The sequence below is a fragment of the Haliotis rufescens genome, unplaced genomic scaffold (assembly GCF_023055435.1).
Source record: "Haliotis rufescens isolate VD_foot unplaced genomic scaffold, xgHalRufe1.0.p SCAF_105, whole genome shotgun sequence".
Taxonomy (NCBI): domain Eukaryota; kingdom Metazoa; phylum Mollusca; class Gastropoda; order Lepetellida; family Haliotidae; genus Haliotis; species Haliotis rufescens.
Genome location: NW_025963786.1, coordinates 223,750 through 245,838, shown reverse-complemented (window position 1 = coordinate 245,838; position 22,089 = coordinate 223,750). Strand labels below are relative to the sequence as shown.

Here is a 22,089-nt window from a genome sequence, read left to right as displayed (position 1 = left end):
ACACACACACACACACACACACACACACACACACACACACACACACACACACACACACACACACACACACACACACACACACCTTCCATGAACGTCGCTATATACGTGCAATAATCTTGGACGCGACGTTAAACCCATTTCACCCCACCTCACCCTGCCATGTAAAGCTGAAATGTCTAAGACTGACTGACATGGAGAAAAATGAAGAGAATGAGTGAAACTGTGACAGTACCTAGTTTACTTAACATGAAAACACATGATGAGGCAAAACATGATACGCTCAGATATGTTTTATTGAATATGTACATGTACATTAATCCGAAGTATATTTAGAGTTGTTTTCGGACGAAGACCTGAAACAAACAAAAAGAAATCTCTTATCTTTGAAATGATGTCAAAATCTGTCAACATTGAAAAAAACCCAATATGAAATATGACTACCTTTTGTAATCCAATATAAACATCTGCACAACTGGGAGTTTATAATTTACATGCCATGACTGGCATAGCGGACTTTCCTTTATACCCTCCTCAGTAACATACATCCTAATTTAACGCCAATGTAGATATTTTGTAATACTATTATTATTTTAACTCTTCATGATTAATCGCGTCGAAGGCGTGTACCAAACTGTAACTTTTATCTTCCAAAGTACTTACTGACATGTGAGGTGTTACAAATGGAGTATGCACCTATAAGTCAACCATGGTGTCGATGACGACGGTGACGTCTGTGACGATGGCGACGACATCGGCGATGACGATGAGCGCCTGTCATGTCAAATGCCAGCAAAGATCCTGGAAGAAAAATAACACAATAGAAGAAATATTTTCTGAAGTAAAATTTATGTTGTTTTGTGAATGTACATTTATTACTTACAACAAAGGAGGGTTTATAACTCCATGAATCAGACAAGTATTTTGCCTTGACAAATAAATTGAAGGACCAGAAGAACCAGCACAATCTTCTTGGGCTACGCGCCCATCAATACTACGAAACAATGTCACTTCAAGCAGATAAGAGATCTTCAAGTTTGATCTATTGGGATTCAAATTTAAATTTTATTGTTTTTAATGTACTGGAACTACTCACCCAACAAAAGTACCACGAGCAGATACGAGATCTTCATGATGGAAAGAAAGAAGCGTCCAGGTTTGACTGAAGACGGACTGACTGCAGACTTGCCCCTGAAGACCCTGATGGTGTTTTGCCTACCTACTGGTCTTTTATATGCAAGTAAACTCGGAAGTTCATCAGGAAAAAGATGTATGGATGCCCTCTTGGTTGTTATCTTGGGACTACTTGCTGTTTGTTGACACTAGCAACCACGTCAATGCTCATAGACGTGTCTCCCTTCTACCAGCACCTAAAGGCAGCTGTTGCTGGTGTCGGTGTGATGATGTAGAGTGTTCACGGGACGTCGTCGGGGGCACTGATGCACAGCGTGGTGGTGGTTACATGGAGAGTACCTGGTCAATAAACGTGGTTGTCAACATCAACAGTCGGCAGGCGTTATGAAAGCTATACACACGTTTACTTCCAGGCAGTTTTGTATATATATAAAGTGTTTGTGAGGACATAGTATACCTTCACAACCTCGTCATCTTGTTCTATTAACGTTCAGGCAGCAGAATCGTTTCACAAGTACAGGATGAAGATATCTTTCCTGATGGTACTTCTACTACTGGGTGAGTTAAATCGGGAGTTAAATCTCGTATATTTGAAAGACTGTAATTAACTCACTTCAGTCAAACGATGCAAGCCTTATTAACAGAAGAAATCATGTCTTTGTTTTCTTTATATTGAAGGTTCCCTCTTAGCATTTGACATGACAGGAGCACATCGTCACCGGAGATGTCGTCGTCATCGCCATAGGCGTCGTCGTCACCACGGATGATGATCAATGATGGATTACTGCCCTCGAGGTAGATCATCAGAGGCATTTGTTATTCTTTGTATAATTTCTGTGACATATACCTCACTATTCTGAAATCCTAAAGGGCCATCATTTACAGCACCTTGTCCACTAGTATTAATGTATGAAATAAATACGGATGTTCAAATCCACACACTATCGAGTTGTCACATGGGTCCCAGTAGTTGACACCATGTGTCCTATTGTACTTAACCTCAATGACAACCTCCAGCTTGTAGGGCGATTACATGTCCAAATGTTCATCATGAATAGTTGATGATAGTTATTAGTTCAAATAAGCAGTTATCAAACATTATAGGACGTGATGTTTCACGGTGATACTCTTACATTTGTCCATGTAACTTATAGGGCGGTGGGGTAGCCTAATAGTCAAAGCATCAGTACACCACACTGGAGATCAGAGTTCGAGCCATTTCAATGGTGCAATGCATAAAGCCCATTCCCGGTATCATATGGCCGGAGTTATCCAATAAAATTCTACGCTCACACTAATGTATCCTATGTTTCTGTTTCAGAGGAATGATCTATACCAGAGCACCAACATGGAAATGAGAGAATGCTTTTAATAAATCATCTATAACAAATCCTATTGTGTGTTGATTAAACTAGGAGGCTGGTAAGGTCAGGTCGATATTGAATCATGTAAAAATGAGTGAGTGAATAGAGTTATATTTTAGGTATGTCTTTCATAGAATAGTCAACGGCTGAAGACTTTGGGAAGCGATAACACTTACATAAGCAAGGTCACACATTGTAACCACACGATTCCAATGCCACTCAATTCATATGTGATGAGGGGGCACGGGTGACCCAGTCGTCTAAGGCGCTGCGATTCGCTGTGCAGAGTTGCGTCCCTCGGGCACGCCAGAAACCTATACTTGTGGGTTCGAAGTGGTAAATGTCTGAGACCTGCATCACTTCGGGCTTTCCTCCCACATTAATCTGACACGCCGCGATATAACTGGAATACTGTTAAAAGCGGCGTTCAACCCAACTCACTCACTCACTCACTCATATGTGATGAGAGACTACACGGACATGACTTTTGCGGCAGTCAGCACCAATCTAGCTATGTCACGGCGATTTGTAAACAAAAGAGTGGGACCAGACAAAACCAGTGGTTGATATAATGAGCAGGGAGTACGATGAGATGCAACAACCAGTTCACCTCTTACGCACTTTAGACACATTTCAACATGACGACTTGCAATGTAGCCGGGGACCACAGTTCAACTGAATAACAGCGTGGGCCAATAATCTTGGCGCACAAACAGTTCTGTGTACATGTGTTAGGTGATGTGAGGTAACGTCGCGTTTAAGCTTATTGCACTTGTATAGCAACGTGGTGTTAGGTAGTCAGGTGTACATAAATAAGGAAATTATAACCCTTTTCATATTCATGAGAAATCTGTCGAAAGCAGAGTCGAGTGTACGATTCCGACTACATCATAAGCATGTGTTTATGAAACACTATTAAATAGTGATGATACTAGGTTTTCACGAAAATGTGAGCGTATCCTGCCCCACCGGTGGCACCCGTCGCAAACACATGCAACGACAAGTCAATTTTCATCTGTAAAAACACGGGAACATATGGCACAAATCAAAACAGGGAATTGTATTGGACATCATTATTGCCACTGATGCCTAAAATTTGGAAATGTTTTCCACGTGTCATAATTATTTTTGAAAGGTTTACTGAGGCCTTGAATGTTGTAACCTTGATCAAACAGCTATGGAGCAAGAGTCTAATGACGCCCTTTGAAATCCTCATAGAAAGAGCATTCTCGATTGTTCCTCGAAAGTTGTGAAATGTAGACACCAAATGCTGAAGCTGCACCAATATTGCTCGTAAAAGGTTAAAAGTTGAAAATTTGAAAGCTAAAGTCATCCTCGTGTTATACAGTATTGCAGAGAGAGTTCTGTCACTCTGAATCTTTAAGCACAGATGCAAATGTGACGCTGATGAGGCGGTCTCACTGGTCTCCTTTCTTTCTAGATCAGTTAAGTAAATCAGTGGAAGGGAATTGGCTATTTAATGGTTATTGAGCGATAACATATTATCGATATACCTAAAGCTTAAGTTAAACTTCATGGCCAAATTACCTCCTTTGGACTTTGCCAATCAGAGCAGAAATTCCGATTCATATTCATAAATAAACATATGTACGGTGTGGTGATATATCGGCGATATAATTGCTTGTCAATGCAAATCCCCTAGCATTAGTAAATAAACGTGGTGGTTAACAACTGGAAGGGAATAAGGTGGGACTCTGGAATTGGTTTAAGTGTTTAACTGTTGAAATCAAGTCTTAGTTTGACTTAGTACTAAGTAGAGGACGCAGGCTTAAAACGTTTAGGAATAACAAGTTCTTTATTGTTTGTGACGACTTTTCAAGGCTATTTCTTGCCCTTCATCCGGTGGAATCTTGACCATTAGTCAGCTCTTTGATATCACACCCAGCTCCATCACCCTGAGGGACAGTCGGGTAGCCTAGTGGTTAAAGCGTTCTCTCGTCACGCCGAAGACACGGGTTCGATTCCCGACATGGGTACAATGTGTGAAGCCATTTCTAGTGTACCCTGCCGTAATATTGCTGGAATATTGCTAAAAGCGGCGTAAAACCATACTCACTCACTCAACCCATCACCCTGATCGCACTACTTCACTATAGGCTCCCCTCGTTCATAGTGTGCTATATATTTATTGCTGTCTTATAATTGTCAAGGACGGGGTAGGACAATGGGCCATTTTGGCCCACTGAAAATGTAAAATTTTAAAATTAAAAGAAAAACTAAAAGATTATAAGTTATGTTCAAATGGCTTTCGACTAGCCTCATTCCTTCGTGCGAGTTGTTTACTTCTGACATTATGAAGTACATAAATATGAATTATTGGCCTCTTTTTGACCTTCAACAATAAAGCAGAAAGTCCATGGCCAAGGATGTTTCTTGCCATATGCCTGTTCTGTTACTACCTAGACTCTCTAAGAAACTCAACGTCAAAGGTTTGCTCATGTTCACATATTAGAACAACGCTGCTTGAAAACCTCTAAAATCAGCCTTTTTGACACATTTTTTAGCCTTACCTATGTACTTATATGTACCTATGATTTAAGGCCAATACATGCAACTCTTTCATTCGCATTGCAATTCTCTACTTCTAATTCAGTGATCACATCTGATAAGTATAATGATGATGTGCAAAGGTTTTCCTCATTTTTTAAAATATGCAGATGAATCTTACCCTACCCTTCTTCTTTATACTATCCCGTGTGGACCGCCTCCGTGGTCTAGTGGTAGAGAGTCTGCCCGGAGAGCGGAAGGTCCGGGGTTCTATCCACGGCCGCGTCATACCAAAGGACGTTTAAAGATGTTTTTTTGTTGTTACCCTGTCTGGCGCACGGCATTAAGAGGCTAAAAGAATGACTGGTCGGCTCGGAGTCAGTACACTGTGCCCATTTGGGTATTCATGTTAAACTGCGGCATGGTATCTCAGTGACTAGCACTATAAATCGGCCATCAGTCCGGACTAGTACAAGCATCCACACACACACGTGCATGCACGTCTTGGGCGCGACGTTGAACCCAATTTCACCTCAACTCACAAATCCCGTGTTTATATATTTACGGGATATTACAGGAACTCCACTTTACTATCAAGTGTTCCGAGTGAATTACTTTTCAGTTTGCCCGAGAAAACATTCAGGCCAAACTGAAAATTATTTCTCGAAGGACATGAAACTTGATATTTGATTGTAGTTCGTGGAAATGTTCTATTTTTTATCAGAGATGTCATTTCAAGGGGAATTAACAGAACAGTTTCAGTACCGTCAGTGCAGTAACTGAAAGAAAGGCAAATGTTTGTTGACCAAACCACGGCGGAAGTCAGTGATGTCATTGCACTGTAGGGGCGGTCGGGTAGCCTAGTGGTTAAAAGGTTCGCTCGTCACGCCGAAGACCCGGGTTCGATTCCCGACATGGGTACAATGTGTGAAGCCCATTTCTGGTGTCCCCCGCCGTGATATTGCTGGATTATTGCTAAAAGCGGCGTAAAACCATACTCACTCACTCACTCACTCACTCATTGCGCTGTAAAAAATAGTTTCCCAAATGATGTGTTATTGTCAAATTAAAAGGCCCTATTTGTGTTTTTTAAATGCAGTACGGCCTTATCATAACTGTGAAAGCACTTATTTAAGAAATTTAAATTGATCGTAATATCTCGTAAATGTCGCACTATGAACAAGTACCTAAAGGTCAGGGTTCACAATGAGAGATATGTGCACCGATATGTTTTGCGCCATTGGTAATAAATGCATGGATATTAACTCAACATGCATTAGGTCAGTCATTCGTCTGTTCATGCGTGTGACGTTTTTCACCATCTCGACAATTTTGGCAAGCAGTAGGTTTTGACCTCCAAATGTGATGTTCAGGCATTGTCTCCCTTTGGTGAACAATTGGTCGCAAATGTCGCAATTTGGTTAGTTGTGTCACTTCTGGTTGTTTTTTCTAAGGACGGCAACGCGACAATGGTTGTGTGGTTTTGAAACTTCATTTTTCCGTAAATTGTTATTTAATGAAACTCAAGATGAATTAAGTAAAGCGAAATCAATGTTATTTACATAACGGTAAGATATAACAAATGTTATATTTGGGATAACACTTTCTGATTCTAGTAGTTTTTGGGGTTGAGTCCACCAAATACTACATTTGTTACATTTCACAACCTTCTAAATGGCATTGTGTGTTCATAGCTTTCGGCCATGGGAGCCGTGGCAATTTTCAGTTTTCAGAGGGGTACACAAAGTACGTGATCTAGACTACCAGTTGTCGGACTTTCATTTGTTTTGATCAAGCCCAGGAGCCTGATGGGGTTAGATCGCTGACTTTGTGTGCTGTCGATTAGGTGCCTCTCTCTGGCAGTGTGGGTTCGAATCCATATTGGACGGTAAAGGTGACCAAATTTGTTGTGCACACCAATGATCGTGGGTTCGAATCCCGGTTCGATCTTATTATGCTTCTAACCCCAATACCTCTGCTCATGGATTTCAGCGAAGCCATTGACCTTTAAGACTACTTCAAGATGACACATTGTTGTATAACTGAAACACTGTTCAAAACAGCCCTTACCCAAACTCAGTCATTCACATCAAAGTGACATTTCTGTCCCAGTCCCATGTGCCGCAATTCACATATTGCCGATATTGCATCGAGCTCCCCCCCAACATTCAACCGAAGCGCCTCGATATAACTCAAATACCCCACTCAGTCACACACTCACTCTTTTTCACATCAAATTTATGTCCCGAGTGAAAACCTCCTCAGTGAATATTCACCCATGTATATTTTTCATGTAAGGTAATAACTGTGTAATGTGAGTGAGTTCGGTTTTACGCCGCTTTTAGCAATAATCCAGCAATATCACGACGGGGGACACCGGAAATGGGCTTCACACATTGCACCCATGTGGGTAATCGAACCCGCTTCTTCGGCGTGACGAGGTCAACCATTGGTCAGGGTGGCCTCACCCTGTGAGGATGCATGCAAGGTTGCTGGGTTTATCTGAATCTGAAATCCACGTTGATTAGGAGCCTTGATTGTGATATATGCTCTCTGGTACGAACCTTCCGTTATTTCCCTACCATATATCTAGTGGTAGAACGTCAGCCCGGGAAGCGAAAGGTCCGGGGTTCGATCCCCGTCGCGTCTTGTCAACGTGTTAACAAAGACGTTAACATATGGTGCTTGTTGTTACCCTGCCTGTCGCTCGGAAATAAGGGGCTAAAACAGGGGCTGGTCGGGTCGGAGTATACTGTGTCTGAGCGGAGTATTCATGTTAAACTGAGGCATGGTATTTCAGTTGGGATAGCTCTATAAAATTGGCATTAGTTCGGACTAGTACAAACTCACACACACACACACACACACACACACACACACACACACACACACACACACACACACACACACACACACACACACACACACACACACACACACACACACACACACACACACACACACACACACACACACACACGCACACACACACACGCACACACGCACATGAACGTAGCTATATACGTGCAATAATCTTGGACGCGACGTTAACCCCATTTCACCCCACCTCACCCTGCCATGTAAAGCTGAAATGTCTAAGACTGATCGACATGGTGAAAAATGAAGAGAATAAGTGAAACTGTGACAGTACCTAGTTTACTTAACATGAAAACACATACTCAGGCAAAAAATGATATGCTTAGATATGTTTTATTGAATATGTACATGTACATTAATCCGAAGTATATTTAGAGTTGTTTTCGGACGAAGACCTGAAACAAACAAAAAGAAATCTCTTATCTTTGAAATGATCTCAAAATCTGTCAATATTGAAAAAACAATATGAAATATGACTACCTTTTGTAATCAAATATAAAGATCCGCACAACTGGGAGTTAATAATAAATTGTCATGACTGGCATAGCGGACTTTCCTTTATACCCGCCCCATGATCAGTAATATTCGTCCTAATTAAACGCCAATGCAGATATTTTGTATTATGCTTTTGACTCTTCGTGATTAATCGCGTCGAAGGCGTGTACCAAACTGTAACTTTTATCTTCCAAAGTACTTACTGACATGTGAGGTGTTACATATGGAGTATGCACCAAATAGTCAACCATGGTGTCGATGACGACGGTGACGTCTGTGACGATGGCGACGACATCGGCGATGACGATGAGCGCCTGTCATGTCAAATGCCAACAAAGATCCTGGAAGAAAAATAACCCAGTAGAAGAAATATTTTCTGAAGTAAAATTTCTATTGTTTTGTGAATGTACATTTATTACTTACAACAAAGGAGGGTTTTAACTCCATGAATCAGACAAGTATTTTGCCTTGACAAATAAATTGAAGGACCAGATGAACCAGCACAATCTACTTGGGCTACGCGCCCATCAATAGTAGGAAACAATGTCACTTCAAGCAGATAAGAGATCTTCAAGTTTGATCTATGGGGATTCAAATTTAATTTTTTTTGTTTTTAATGTACTGGAACTACTCACCCAACAAAAGTACCACGAGCAGATACGAGATCTTCATGATGGAAAGAAAGAAGCGTCCACGTTTGACTGAAGACGGGCTGACTGCAGACTTGCCCCTGAAAACCCTGATGGTGTTTTGGCTACCTACTGGTCTTTTATATGCAAGTAAACTCGGAAGTTCATCAGGGAAAAAGATGTATGGATGCCCTCTTGGTCGTTATCTTGGGACTACTTGCTGTTTGTTGACACTAGCAACCACGTTAATGTTCACAGACGTGTCTCCCCTCTACCAGCAGCTGAAGGCGGCTGTTGCCGGTGTCGGTGTGATGATGTAGAGAGGTCACGGGACGCCGTCGGGGGCACTGATGCACAGCGTGGTGGTGGTTACATGCTCAATAAACGTGGTTGTCAACATCAACAGTCGGCAGGCGTTATGAAAGCTATACACACGTATACTTCCAGGCAGTTTTGTATATATATAAAGTGTTTGTGAGGACATAGTATACCTTCACAACCTCGTCATCTTGTTCTATTAACGTTCAGGCAGCAGAATCGTTTCACAAGTACAGGATGAAGATATCTTTCCTGATGGTACTTCTACTACTGGGTGAGTTAAATCGGGAGTTAAATCTCGCATATTTGAAAAGACTGTAATTAACTCACTTCAGTCAAACGATGCAAGCATTATTAACAGCAAAGAATGTAGCCATGAATTGTAAACTTAAGAAATCATGACTTTGTTTTCTTTATATTGAAGGTTCCCTCTTAGCATTTGACATGACAGGAGCACATCGTCACCGGAGATGTCGTCGTCATCGTCATAGACGTCGTCGTCACCACGGATGATTATCAATGATGGATTACTGCCCTCGAGGTAGAGCACCAGAGGCATTTGTTATGCTTTGTATATTTTTTGTGACATATACCTCACTATTCTGAAATCCTAAAGGGCCATCATTTACAGAACCTTGTCCACTACTATCAATGTATGAAATAAATACGGATGTTCAAATCCACACACTATCGAGTTGTTATATGGGCCCAAGTAGGTGACACCGGGTGTCCTATTGTACTTAACCTCAATGATAACCTCCAGCTTTTAGGGCGATTACATGTCCAAATGCTCATCATGAATGGTTGATGATAGTTATTAGTTCAAATAAGCAGTTATCCAACGTTATAGGACGTGATGTTTAACGGTGATATTCTTACATTTGTCCATATAACTTATAGGGCGGTGGGGTAGCCTAATAGTCAAAGCATCAGTACACCACACTGGAGATCAGAGTTCGAGCCATTTTACTGGTACAATGTATAAAGCCCATTCCCGGTATCATATGGCCGGAGTTCTCCAATAAAATTCTGCGCACACACGAATGTATCCTATGTTTCTGTTTCAGAGGAATGATCTACACCAGAGCACCAACATGGAAATGAGAGAATGCTTTTAATAAATCATCTATAACAAATCCTATTGTGTGTTGATTAAACTAAGAGGCTGGTAAGGTCAGGTCGATATTGAATCATGTAAAAATGAGTGAGTGAATAGAGTTATATTTTAGGTATGTTTCATAGAATAGTCAACGGCTGGAGACTTTGGGCAGCGATAACACTGACATAAGCAAGGTCACACATTGCAACCACACGATTCCAATGCCATTCAACTCATATGTGATGAGGGGGCACGGGTGGCCCAGTCGTCTAAGGCGCTGCGATTCGCTTTGCAGAGTTGCGTCCCTTGGGCACGCCAGAAACCTATGATTGTGGGTTTGAAGTGGTAAATGTCTGAGACCTGCATCACTTGGGGCTTTCCTCCCACATTAAGGTGACACGCCGCGATATAACTGGAATACTGTTAAAAGCGGCGTTCAACCCAACTCACTCACTCACTCGCTCATATGTGATGAGAGACTACATGGACATGTCTTTTGCGGCAGTCAGCACCAATTTAGCTATGTCACGGCGATTTGTTAACAATAGAGTGGGACCAGACAAAACCAGTGGTTGATATCACTTGCAGGAAGTACGATGAGACGCAACAATCAGTTCACCTCTTACGCACTTTAGACACATCTCAACATGACGACTTGAAATATTGCCGGGGACCACAGTTCAACTGAATAACAGCGTGGGCCAATAACAGTTCTGTGTACATGTGTTAAGTGATGTGAGGTAACGTCGCGTTTAAGCTTATTGCACTTGTATAGCAACGTGGTGTTAGGTAGTCAGGTGTACATATATAAGACAGATATAACGCTTTTCATATTCATAAGAAATCTCTGTCGAGTGTACGATTCCGACTACATCATAAGCATGTGTTTATGAAACACTATTAAATAGTAAATAAATAATACTAGGTTTTCACGAAAATGTAATTGCATCCTGCCCCACCGGTGGCGCCCGCCACAAACACATGCAACGACAAGTCAATTTTCACCTGTAAAAACACGGGAACATATGGCATAAATCAAAACAGGGAATTGTATTGGACATCATTCTTGCCACTGATGCCTAAAATTTGGAAATGTGCTCCACGTGTCATAATTATTTTTGAAAGGTTTACTGAGGCCTTGAATGTTGTAACCTTAAACAAACAGCTACGGAGCAAGAGTCTAATGACGCCCTTTGAAATCCTCATAGAAAGAGCATTCTCGATTGTACCTCAAAAGTTGGAAAAGGTAGACACCATATTTATTGCCCTCTTAAAATTGTCAAGGACGGGGTAGGACAATGGGCCATTTTGTCCCACTGAAAATGTCAAATTTTAAAATTAAAAGAAAAACTAAAAGATTATAAGTTATGTTCAAATGGCTTTCGACTAGCCTCATTCTTTCTTGCGAGTTGTTTACTTCTGACATTATGAAGTACATAAATATGGATTAATAGGCCTCTTGAAGGTCAAAACCTTCAACAATAAAGCAGAAAGTCCATGGCCAAGGATGTTTCTTGCCATATGCCTGTTCTGTTACTACCTGGACTCTCTAAGAAACTCAACGTCAAAGGCTTGCTCATGTTCACGTATTAGAAAAACGCTGCTTAAAAACCTCTGAAATCAGGCTTTTTGACACATTTTAGCCTTACCTATGTACTTAGTGTTGTAGTAAGGCCCATACATACATCTGTCGTTCTCATTGCAATTCTCTACTTCTAATTCAGTGATCACATCTGATAAGTATAATGATGATGTGCAAAAGTTTTCCTCATTTTTTAAAGTATGCATATGACTCTGACCCTACCCTTCTTCTTTCTACTATCCCGTGTGGACCGCCTCCGTGGAGAGCGGAAGGTCCGGGGTTCGATCCCCGGCCGCGTCATACTAAAGGACGTTTAAAGATGGTATTGTGTTGTTACCCTGTCTGGCGCACTGCATTAAGAGGCTAAATGAATGACTGGTCGGCTCGGAGTCAGAACACTGTGTCTGAGTGGGTTCTTCATGTTAAACTGCGGCATGGTATCTCAGTGAGCTAGCACTATAAATCGGTCATCAGTCCGGACTAGTACAAGCAGCCACACACACACCTGCATGCACGTCTTGGACGCGACGTTGAACCCAATTTAACCTCAACTCACAAATCCCGTGTTAATATATTTACGGGATATTACAGGAACTCCAATTTACTATAAAGTGTTCCGAGTGAATAAATTTTTAGTTAGCCGAGTAAACATTCAGGCCAAACTGAATTTTTTTTCTCGAAGGACATACAAGTTGATATTTGATTGTAGTTCGTGGAAATGTTCTATTTATTATCAGAGATGTCATTTGTAGGGGAATTTACAGAACAGTTTCAGTACCGTCTGTACAGTAACTGAAAGAAAGGCCGATGTTTGTTGACCAAACCACGGCGGAAGTCAGTGATGTCATTGTGTACTGTAGGGGCGGTCGGGTAGCCTAGTGGTTAAAGCGTTCGCTCGTCCGGGTTCGACCCGGGTTCGATTCCCGACATGGGTACAATGTGTGAAGCCCATTTCTGGTGTCCGCCGCCGTGATATTGCTGGAATATTGCTAAAAGCGGCGTAAAACCATACTCACTCACTCACTCATCGCGCTGTAAAAACTAGTTTCCCAAATGATGTGTTATTGTCAAATTAAAAGGCCCTATTTGTGTTTTTTAAATGCAGTAAGGCCTTATCATAACTGTGAAGCGCTTATTTAAGAAATTTAAATTGATCGTAACATCTCGTAAATGTCGCACTATGAACAAGTACCTAAAGGTCAGGGTTCACAATGAGAGATATGTGCACCGATATGTTTTGCGCCATTGGTAATAAATGCATGGATATTAACTCAACATGCATTAGGTCAGTCATTCGTCTGTTCATGCGTGTGACGTTTTTCACCATCTCGACAATTTTGGCAAGCAGTAGGTTTTGACCTCCAAATGTGATGTTCAGGCATTGTCTCCCTTTGGTGAACAATTGGTCGCAAATGTCGCAATTTGGTTAGTTGTGTCACTTCTGGTTGTTTTTTTCTAAGGACGGCAACGCGACAATGGTTGTGTGGTTTTGAAACTTCATTTTTCCGTAAATTGTTATTTAATGAAACTCAAGATGAATTAAGTAAAGCGAAATCAATGTTATTTACATAACGGTAAGATATAACAAATGTTATATTTGGGATAACACTTTCTGATTCTAGTAGTTTTTGGGGTTGAGTCCACCAAATACTACATTTGTTACATTTCACAACTTCTAACTGGCATTGTGTGTTCATAGCTTTCGGCCATGGGAGCCGTGGCAATTTTCAGTTTTCAGAGGGGTACACAAAGTACGTGATCTAGACTACCAGTTGTCGGACTTTCATTTGTTTTGATCAAGCCCAGGAGCCTGATGGGGTTAGATCGCTGACTTTGTGTGCTGTCGATTAGGTGCCTCTCTCTGGCAGTGTGGGTTCGAATCCATATTGGACGGTAAAGGTGACCAAATTTGTTGTGCACACCAATGATCGTGGGTTCGAATCCCGGTTCGATCTTATTATGCTTCTAACCCCCATACCTCTGCTCATGGATTTCAGCGAAGCCATTGACCTTTAAGACTACTTCAAGATGACACATTGTTGTATAACTGAAACACTGTTCAAAACAGCCCTTACCCAAACTCAGTCATTCACATCAAAGTGACATTTCTGTCCCAGTCCCATGTGCCGCAATTCACATATTGCCGATATTGCATCGAGCTCCCCCCCAACATTCAACCGAAGCGCCTCGATATAACTCAAATACCCCACTCAGTCACACACTCACTCTTTTTCACATCAAATTTATGTCCCGAGTGAAAACCTCCTCAGTGAATATTCACCCATGTATATTTTTCATGTAAGGTAATAACTGTGTAATGTGAGTGAGTTCGGTTTTACGCCGCTTTTAGCAATAATCCAGCAATATCACGACGGGGGACACCGGAAATGGGCTTCACACATTGCACCCATGTGGGTAATCGAACCCGCTTCTTCGGCGTGACGAGGTCAACCATTGGTCAGGGTGGCCTCACCCTGTGAGGATGCATGCAAGGTTGCTGGGTTTATCTGAATCTGAAATCCACGTTGATTAGGAGCCTTGATTGTGATATATGCTCTCTGGTACGAACCTTCCGTTATTTCCCTACCATATATCTAGTGGTAGAACGTCAGCCCGGGAAGCGAAAGGTCCGGGGTTCGATCCCCGTCGCGTCTTGTCAACGTGTTAACAAAGACGTTAACATATGGTGCTTGTTGTTACCCTGCCTGTCGCTCGGAAATAAGGGGCTAAAACAAGGGCTGGTCGGGTCGGAGTATACTGTGTCTGAGCGGAGTATTCAGGTTAAACTGAGGCATGGTATTTCAGTTGGGATAGCTCTATAAAATTGGCATTAGTTCGGACTAGTACAAACTGACACACACACACACACACACACACACACACACACACACACACACACACACACACACACACACACACACACACACACACACACACACACACACACACACGCACACACACACACGCACACACGCACATGAACGTAGCTATATACGTGCAATAATCTTGGACGCGACGTTAAACCCCATTTCACCCCACCTCACCCTGCCATGTAAAGCTGAAATGTCTAAGACTGATCGACATGGTGAAAAATGAAGAGAATAAGTGAAACTGTGACAGTACCTAGTTTACTTAACATGAAAACACATACTCAGGCAAAACATGATACGCTTAGATATGTTTTATTGAATATGTACATGTACATTAATCCGAAGTATATTTAGAGTTGTTTTCGGACGAAGACCTGAAACAAACAAAAAGAAATCTCTTATCTTTGAAATGATCTCAAAATCTGTCAATATTGAAAAAACAATATGAAATATGACTACCTTTTGTAATCAAATATAAAGATCCGCATAACTGGGAGTTAATAATAAATTGTCATGACTGGCATAGCGGACTTTCCTTTATACCCGCCCAATGATCAGTAATATTCGTCCTAATTAAACTCCAATGCAGATATTTTGTATTATGCTTTTGACTCTTCATGATTAATCGCGTCGAAGGCGTGTACCAAACTGTAACTTTTATCTTCCAAAGTACTTACTGACATGTGAGGTGTTACATATGGAGTATGCACCAAATAGTCAACCATGGTGTCGATGACGACGGTGACGTCTGTGACGATGGCGACGACATCGGCGATGACGATGAGCGCCTGTCATGTCAAATGCCAGCAAAGATCCTGGAAGAAAAATAACCCAATAGAAGAAATATTTTCTGAAGTAAAATTTCTGTTGTTTTGTGAATGTACATTAATTAATTACAACAAAGGAGCGTTTATAACTCCATGAATCAGACATGTATTTTGCCTTGACAAATAAATTGAAGGACCAGATGAACCAGCACAATCTACTTGGGCTACTCGCCTATCAATACTACGAAACAATGTCACGTCAAGCAGATAAGAGATCTTCAAGTTTGATCTATGGGGATTCAAATTTAAATTTTTTTGTTTTTAATGTACTGGAACTACTCACCCAACAAAAGTACCACGAGCAGATACGAGATCTTCATGATGGAAAGAAAGAAGCGTCCAGGTTTGACTGAAGACGGACTGACTGCAGACTTGCCCCTGAAGACCCTGATGGTGTTTTGGCTACCTACTGGTCTTTTATATGTTAGTAAACTCGGAAGTTCATCAGGGGAAAAGCTGTATGGATGCCCTCTTGGTTGTTATCTTGGGACTACTTGCTGTTTGTTGACACTAGCAACCACGTTAATGTTCACAGACGTGTCTCCCCTCTACCAGCAGCTGAAGGCGGCTGTTGCCGGTGTCGGTGTGATGATGTAGAGAGGTCACGGGACGCCGTCGGGGGCACTGATGCACAGCGTGGTGGTGGTTACATGGAGAGTACCTGGTCAATAAACGTGGCTGTCAACATCAACAGTCGGCAGGCGTTATGAAAGGTATACACACGTTTACTTCGAGGCAGTTTAGTATATATATATATAAAGTGTTTGTGAGGATACCTTCACAACCTCGTCATCTTGATCTATTAACGTTCAGGCAGCAGAATAGTTTCACAAGTACAGGATGAAGATATCTTTCCTGATGGTACTTCTACTACTGGGTGAGTTAAATCTGGAGTTAAATCTCGCATATTTGAACAGACTGTAATTAACTCACTTCAGTCAAACGATGCAAGCATTATTAACAGCAAAGAATATAGCCATGAATTGTAAACTTAAGAAATCATGTCTTTGTTTTCTTTATATTGAAGGTTCCCTCTTAGCATTTGACATGACAGGAGCACATCGTCACCGGAGATGTCGTCGTCATCGTCATAGACGTCGTCGTCACCACGGATGATTATCAATGATGGATTACTGCCCTCGAGGTAGAGCACCAGAGGCATTTGTTATGCTTTGTATAATTTCTGTGACATATACCTCACTATTCTGAAATCCTAAAGGGCCATCATTTACAGAACCTTGTCCACTACTATCAATGTATGAAATAAATACGGATGTTCAAATCCACACAATATCGAGTTGTTATATGGGCCCAAGTAGGTGACACCGGGTGTCCTATTGTACTTAACCTCAATGATAACCTCCAGCTTTTAGGGCGATTACATGTCCAAATGTTCATCATGAATGGTTGATGATAGTTATTAGTTCAAATAAGCAGTTATCAAACGTTACAGGACGTGATGTTTAACGGTGATATTCTTACATTTGTCGATATAACTGATAGGGCGGTGCGGTAGCCTAATAGTCAAAGCATCAGTACACCACACCGGAGATCAGAGTTCGAGCCATTTCAATGTTACAATGCATAAAGCCCATTCCCGGTATCATATGGCCGGAGTTCTGCAATAACATTCTGCGCACACACTAATGTATCCTATGTTTCTGTTTCAGAGGAATGATCTACACCAGAGCACCAACATGGAAATGAGAGAATGCTTTTAATAAATCATCTTAAACAAATCCTATTGTGTGTTGATTAAACTAAGAGGCTGGTAAGGTCAGGTCGATATTGAATGATGTAAAAATGAGTGAGTGAATAGAGTTATATTTTAGGTATGTCTTTCATAGAAAAGTCAACGGCTGGAGACTTTGGGCAGCGATAACACTGACATAAGCAAGGTACGGGTGGCCGAGTCGTCTAAGGCGCCGCGATTCGCTGTGCAGAGTTGCGTCCCTTGGGCACGCCAGAAACCTATGATTGTGGGTTCGAAGTGGTAAATGTCTGAGACCTGCATCACTTGGGGCTTTCCTCCCACATTAAGCTGACACGCCGCGATATAACTGGAATACTGTTAAAATCGGCGTTCAACCCAACTTACTCACTCACTCACTCATATGTGATGAGAGACTACATGGACATGTCTTTTGCGGCAGTCAGCACCAATCTAGCCATGTCACGGCGATTTGTAAAAAAGTAGACTGGGACCAGACAAAAACAGTGGTTGATATCATGAGCAGGGAGTGCGATGAGACGCAACAACCAGTTCACCTCTTACGCACTTTAGACACATCTCAACATGACGACTTGAAATATTGCCGGGGACCACAGTTCAACTGAATAACAGCGTGGGCCAATAATCTTGGCGCACAAACAGTTCTGTGTGTTAGGTGACGTGAGGTAGCGTCGCGTTTAAGCTTATTGCACTTGTATAGCAACGTGGTGTTAGTTAGTCAGGTGTACATATATAAGACAGATATAACGCTTTTCATATTCATAAGAAATCTCTGTCGAAAGCAGAGTCGAGTGTACGATTCCGACTACATCATAAGCATGTGTTTATGAAACACTATTAAATAGTGATTATACTAGGTTTTCACGAAAAGGTGAGCGTATCCTGCCCCACCGGTGGCACCCGTCACAAACACATGCAACGACAAGTCAATTTTCATCTGTAACAACACGGAAACATATTGCACAAATCAAAACAGGAAATTGTATTGGGTATCATTCTTGCCACTGATGCCTAAAATGTGTAAATGTCCTCCACATGTCATAATTATTTTTGAAAGGTTTACTGAGGCCTTGAATGTTGAAAATTAGAAAGTTGAAGTCATCCCTCTTGTCATACAATATTGCAGAGAGTGTTCTGTCACTCTGAATCTTTATGCACAGATGCAAATGTGACACTGATGAGGCGGTCTCACTGGTCTCCTTTTTTTCTAGTTCAGGTAAGTAAATCAGTGGAAGGGAATTGGCTATTTAATGGTTATTGAGGGATATCATATTATCGATATACCTAAAGCTTAAGTTAAACTTCATGGCCAAATTACCTCCTTTTGACTTTGCCAATCAGAGCAGAAATTCCGATTCATATTCATAAATAAACATATGTACGGTTGGTAATATATCGGCGATATAATTGCTTGTCAATGCAAATCTCCTAGCATTAGTAAATAAACGTGGTGGTTAACAACTGGAAGGGAATAAGGTGGGCTTCTGGAATTGGTTTAAGTGTTTAACTGTTGAATTCAAGTCTTATATTTTGATTTAGTACTAAGTAGAGGACGCAGGCTTAAAACGTTTAGGAATAACAAGTTCTTTATTGTTTGTGACGACTTTTCAAGGCTATTTCTTGCCCTTCATCCGCTGGAATCTTGACCATTAGTCAGCTCTTTGATATCACACCCAGCTCCATCACCCCGAGGGACGGTCGGGTAGCCTAGTGGTTAAAAGGTTCGCTCGTCACGCCGAAGACACGGGTTCGATTCCTGAAATGGGTACAATGTGTGAAGCCATTTCTAGTGTACCCTGCCGTAATATTGCTGGAATATTGCTAAAAGCGGCGTAAAACCATACTCACTCACTCAACCCATCACCCTGATCGCACTACTTCACTAACAGCTCCCCTCGTTTATCATAGTGTGCTATATATTTATTGCTGTCTTATAATTGTCAAGGACGGGGTAGGACAATGGGCCATTTTGGCCCACTGAAAATGTAAAATTTTAAAATTAAAAGAAAAACTAAAAGATTATAAGTTATGTTCAAATGGCTTCGACTAGCCTCATTCCTTCGTGCGAGTTGTTTACTTCTGACATTATGAAGTACATAAATATGAATTATTGGCCTCTTTTTGACCTTCAACAATAAAGCAGAAAGTCCATGGCCAAGGATGTTTCTTGCCATATGCCTGTTCTGTTACTACCTAGACTCTCTAAGAAACTCAACGTCAAAGGTTTGCTCATGTTCACATATTAGAACAACGCTGCTTGAAAACCTCTAAAATCAGCCTTTTTGACACATTTTAGCCTTACCTATGTACTATATGTACCTATGAATTAAGGCCAATACATGCAACTCTTTCATTCGCATTGCAATTCTCTACTTCTAATTCACGTGATCACATCTGATAATGATAATGTGCAAAGGTTTTCCTCATTTTTTAAAATATGCAGATGAATCTTACCCTACCCTTCTTCTTTATACTATCCCGTGTGGACCGCCTCCGTGGTCTAGTGGTAGAGAGTCTGCCCGGAGAGCGGAAGGTCCGGGGTTCTATCCCCGGCCGCGTCATACCAAAGGACGTTTAAAGATGTTTTTTTGTTGTTACCCTGTCTGGCGCACGGCATTAAGAGGCTAAAAGAATGACTGGTCGGCTCGGAGTCAGTACACTGTGTCTGGGTGGGGTATTCATGTTAAACTGCGGCATGGTATCTCAGTGAGCTAGCACTGTAAATCGGCATCAGTCCGGACTAGTACAAGCAGCCACACACACACCTGCATGCACGTCTTGGGCGCGACGTTGAACCCAATTTCACCTCAACTCACCTATCCTGTGTTTATATATTTACGGGATATTACAGGAACTCCAATTTACTATAAAGTGTTCCGAGTGAATTAATCTTCACCTTGCCCGAGTAAACATTGAGGCCAAACTGAAAATTATTTCTCGAAGGACATGAAACTTGATATTTGATTGTAGTTCGTGGAAATGTTCTATTTATTATCAGAGATGTCATTTCAAGGGGAATTAACAGAACAGTTTCAGTACCGTCTGTGCAGTAACTGAAAGAAAGGCAAATGTTTGTTGACCAAACCACGGCGGAAGTCAGTGATGTCATTGCACTGTAGGGGCGGTCGGGTAACCTAGTGGTTAAAGCTTTCGCTCTTCACGCCGAAGACCCGGGTTCGATTCCCGACATGGGTACAATGTGTGAAGCCCATTTCTGGTGTCCCCCGCCGTGATATTGCTGGAATATTGCTAAAAGCGGCGTAAAACCATACTCAATCACTCACCTCAAATGCGTACAACTGGGGAAATAAATGTCTTCAACGGGTTTCCGAAAGCAACAATGTTTATATAATTGCTTATCAGTCGATGATGTATGGATACAGGATAGCTACACGATAAATCGCAAGGAACAACGAAGAACAAAGCAGTGGTGAACGTTTCTGATGATTCGAATATGCGCTCGCAACGTGATGACGTTATATATTGGACGACGTTATTTTTGAGAGGGCAGTGTCTAGTAGGTTGTCCTCCATGTACATAGCAGTGGCCGAACGATGGCGTCCAAGAGTGGGAGAGATATGACAATCGGCATGAGGAGAAAAGATACAGATTATCGACGTGATTATTGTGAGAACATGTGGGAAAAATCAAACTTAACCAACCATCTTAAAATGGACTTTTAAAATTTCCCAGGTCGGATTCTATTCAGGGATTCATCATTAATACAATTTGGGTAAATATTGTTTAAAGCTTGTACATTTTATAAACACCTTTAAATAGTTTCATAAGTATTATTGTTGCTACCTGATAATAAAACACTGCAGGGAGAATATACTACTCGGGGCTGCGCCCCTTATGGTTAGTTCTCCCTGCAGTGTTTTATTGTACGATAAACAACGACCACAAGTCGTTTATTTCTTAAGTAGGAAATATGAATTTACTGTTATGCCTACCATTCTGGAGGTGAAAAGATGTTCATATTGTTTGTACTCGACAACCCAATGAGACAGAAAGCAAAAAGAGTAAGGATATATATGGATCTTAGGTATATCAGGTAGTTACAATAATAATTATGAAACTGAATGATATTCATCGTTTTGAATGAAGAAAATTGAATTGACGATTCCGATTGTATCATGATCATGTGTTTATGAATCACTATCAAATGGTGATGATACAATCTGTTCACGAAAAGGTGAGCGTATCCGCGGACTTTTGTAATCCTGTTCATACTTCATAGAAAGAGCATGCTCGTTTGTAACTCAAAAGTTGTGAAATGTAGTGGCCATGAGCTGGAATTGCATGAATACAGGGAAAGTTGACTATTGGAATGTTGTAGTCATCTTTCGTTGACAGTCAGCCTTGTAAAGAATTGTTCGTCACTCTGAATGAATGACATCGGCAATATTTCAGCCATATCTTGTCGAGGTTGTCACTCCGAATCTTTCTTCTGTGGTCTACATATAACGTTCGTTTAACTACAGTGGACATGAGATGACTACCCTTTCCTCCATTTTTTTATTTTACGTAAAACTGTGGTAAAAGTTATATTTTCAAGTATTTTCGGGAACGATTATTGATTAAAAAATCCAGCCCATAGTATTGCCTGAAGAATTAGGTAAATGTTTCTTTAACGTAGAGAATGATGACCATGAAA

General features: G+C 41.3%; 6 long non-coding RNA genes across 7 annotated transcripts; 3 read left to right on the top strand and 3 right to left on the bottom strand.

Annotated features, from left to right (window-relative positions):
- Positions 1-277: 277 nt before the first annotated feature.
- On the bottom strand, positions 278-1,193 carry LOC124112683. 2 transcript variants are annotated; one of them, XR_006857650.2, is made up of 3 exons: positions 1,094-1,193; positions 661-798; positions 278-353 (listed from the first exon to the last, which is right to left on the bottom strand). It is a non-coding gene; the product is annotated as an uncharacterized LOC124112683 (long non-coding RNA). The 2 variants fall into 2 exon arrangements; XR_007219874.1 differs by having other exon boundaries at positions 694-798.
- A 395-nt stretch (positions 1,194-1,588) lies between these two features.
- Positions 1,589-2,508, top strand: LOC125377919. Its single transcript, XR_007219871.1, has 3 exons — positions 1,589-1,689; positions 1,810-1,926; positions 2,453-2,508. It is a non-coding gene; the product is annotated as an uncharacterized LOC125377919 (long non-coding RNA).
- Positions 2,509-8,200: 5,692 nt separating this feature from the next.
- Positions 8,201-9,106, bottom strand: LOC125377921. Its single transcript, XR_007219873.1, has 3 exons — positions 9,011-9,106; positions 8,579-8,716; positions 8,201-8,275 (listed from the first exon to the last, which is right to left on the bottom strand). It is a non-coding gene; the product is annotated as an uncharacterized LOC125377921 (long non-coding RNA).
- A 389-nt stretch (positions 9,107-9,495) lies between these two features.
- On the top strand, positions 9,496-10,501 carry LOC125377920. Its single transcript, XR_007219872.1, has 3 exons — positions 9,496-9,596; positions 9,747-9,863; positions 10,390-10,501. It is a non-coding gene; the product is annotated as an uncharacterized LOC125377920 (long non-coding RNA).
- Positions 10,502-15,171: 4,670 nt separating this feature from the next.
- LOC125371627 lies at positions 15,172-16,083 on the bottom strand. The gene is made up of 3 exons (XR_006857651.2): positions 15,984-16,083; positions 15,551-15,688; positions 15,172-15,247 (listed from the first exon to the last, which is right to left on the bottom strand). It is a non-coding gene; the product is annotated as an uncharacterized LOC125371627 (long non-coding RNA).
- A 213-nt stretch (positions 16,084-16,296) lies between these two features.
- LOC124112707 lies at positions 16,297-17,426 on the top strand. The gene is made up of 3 exons (XR_006857653.2): positions 16,297-16,577; positions 16,728-16,844; positions 17,371-17,426. It is a non-coding gene; the product is annotated as an uncharacterized LOC124112707 (long non-coding RNA).
- Positions 17,427-22,089: the final 4,663 nt, after the last annotated feature.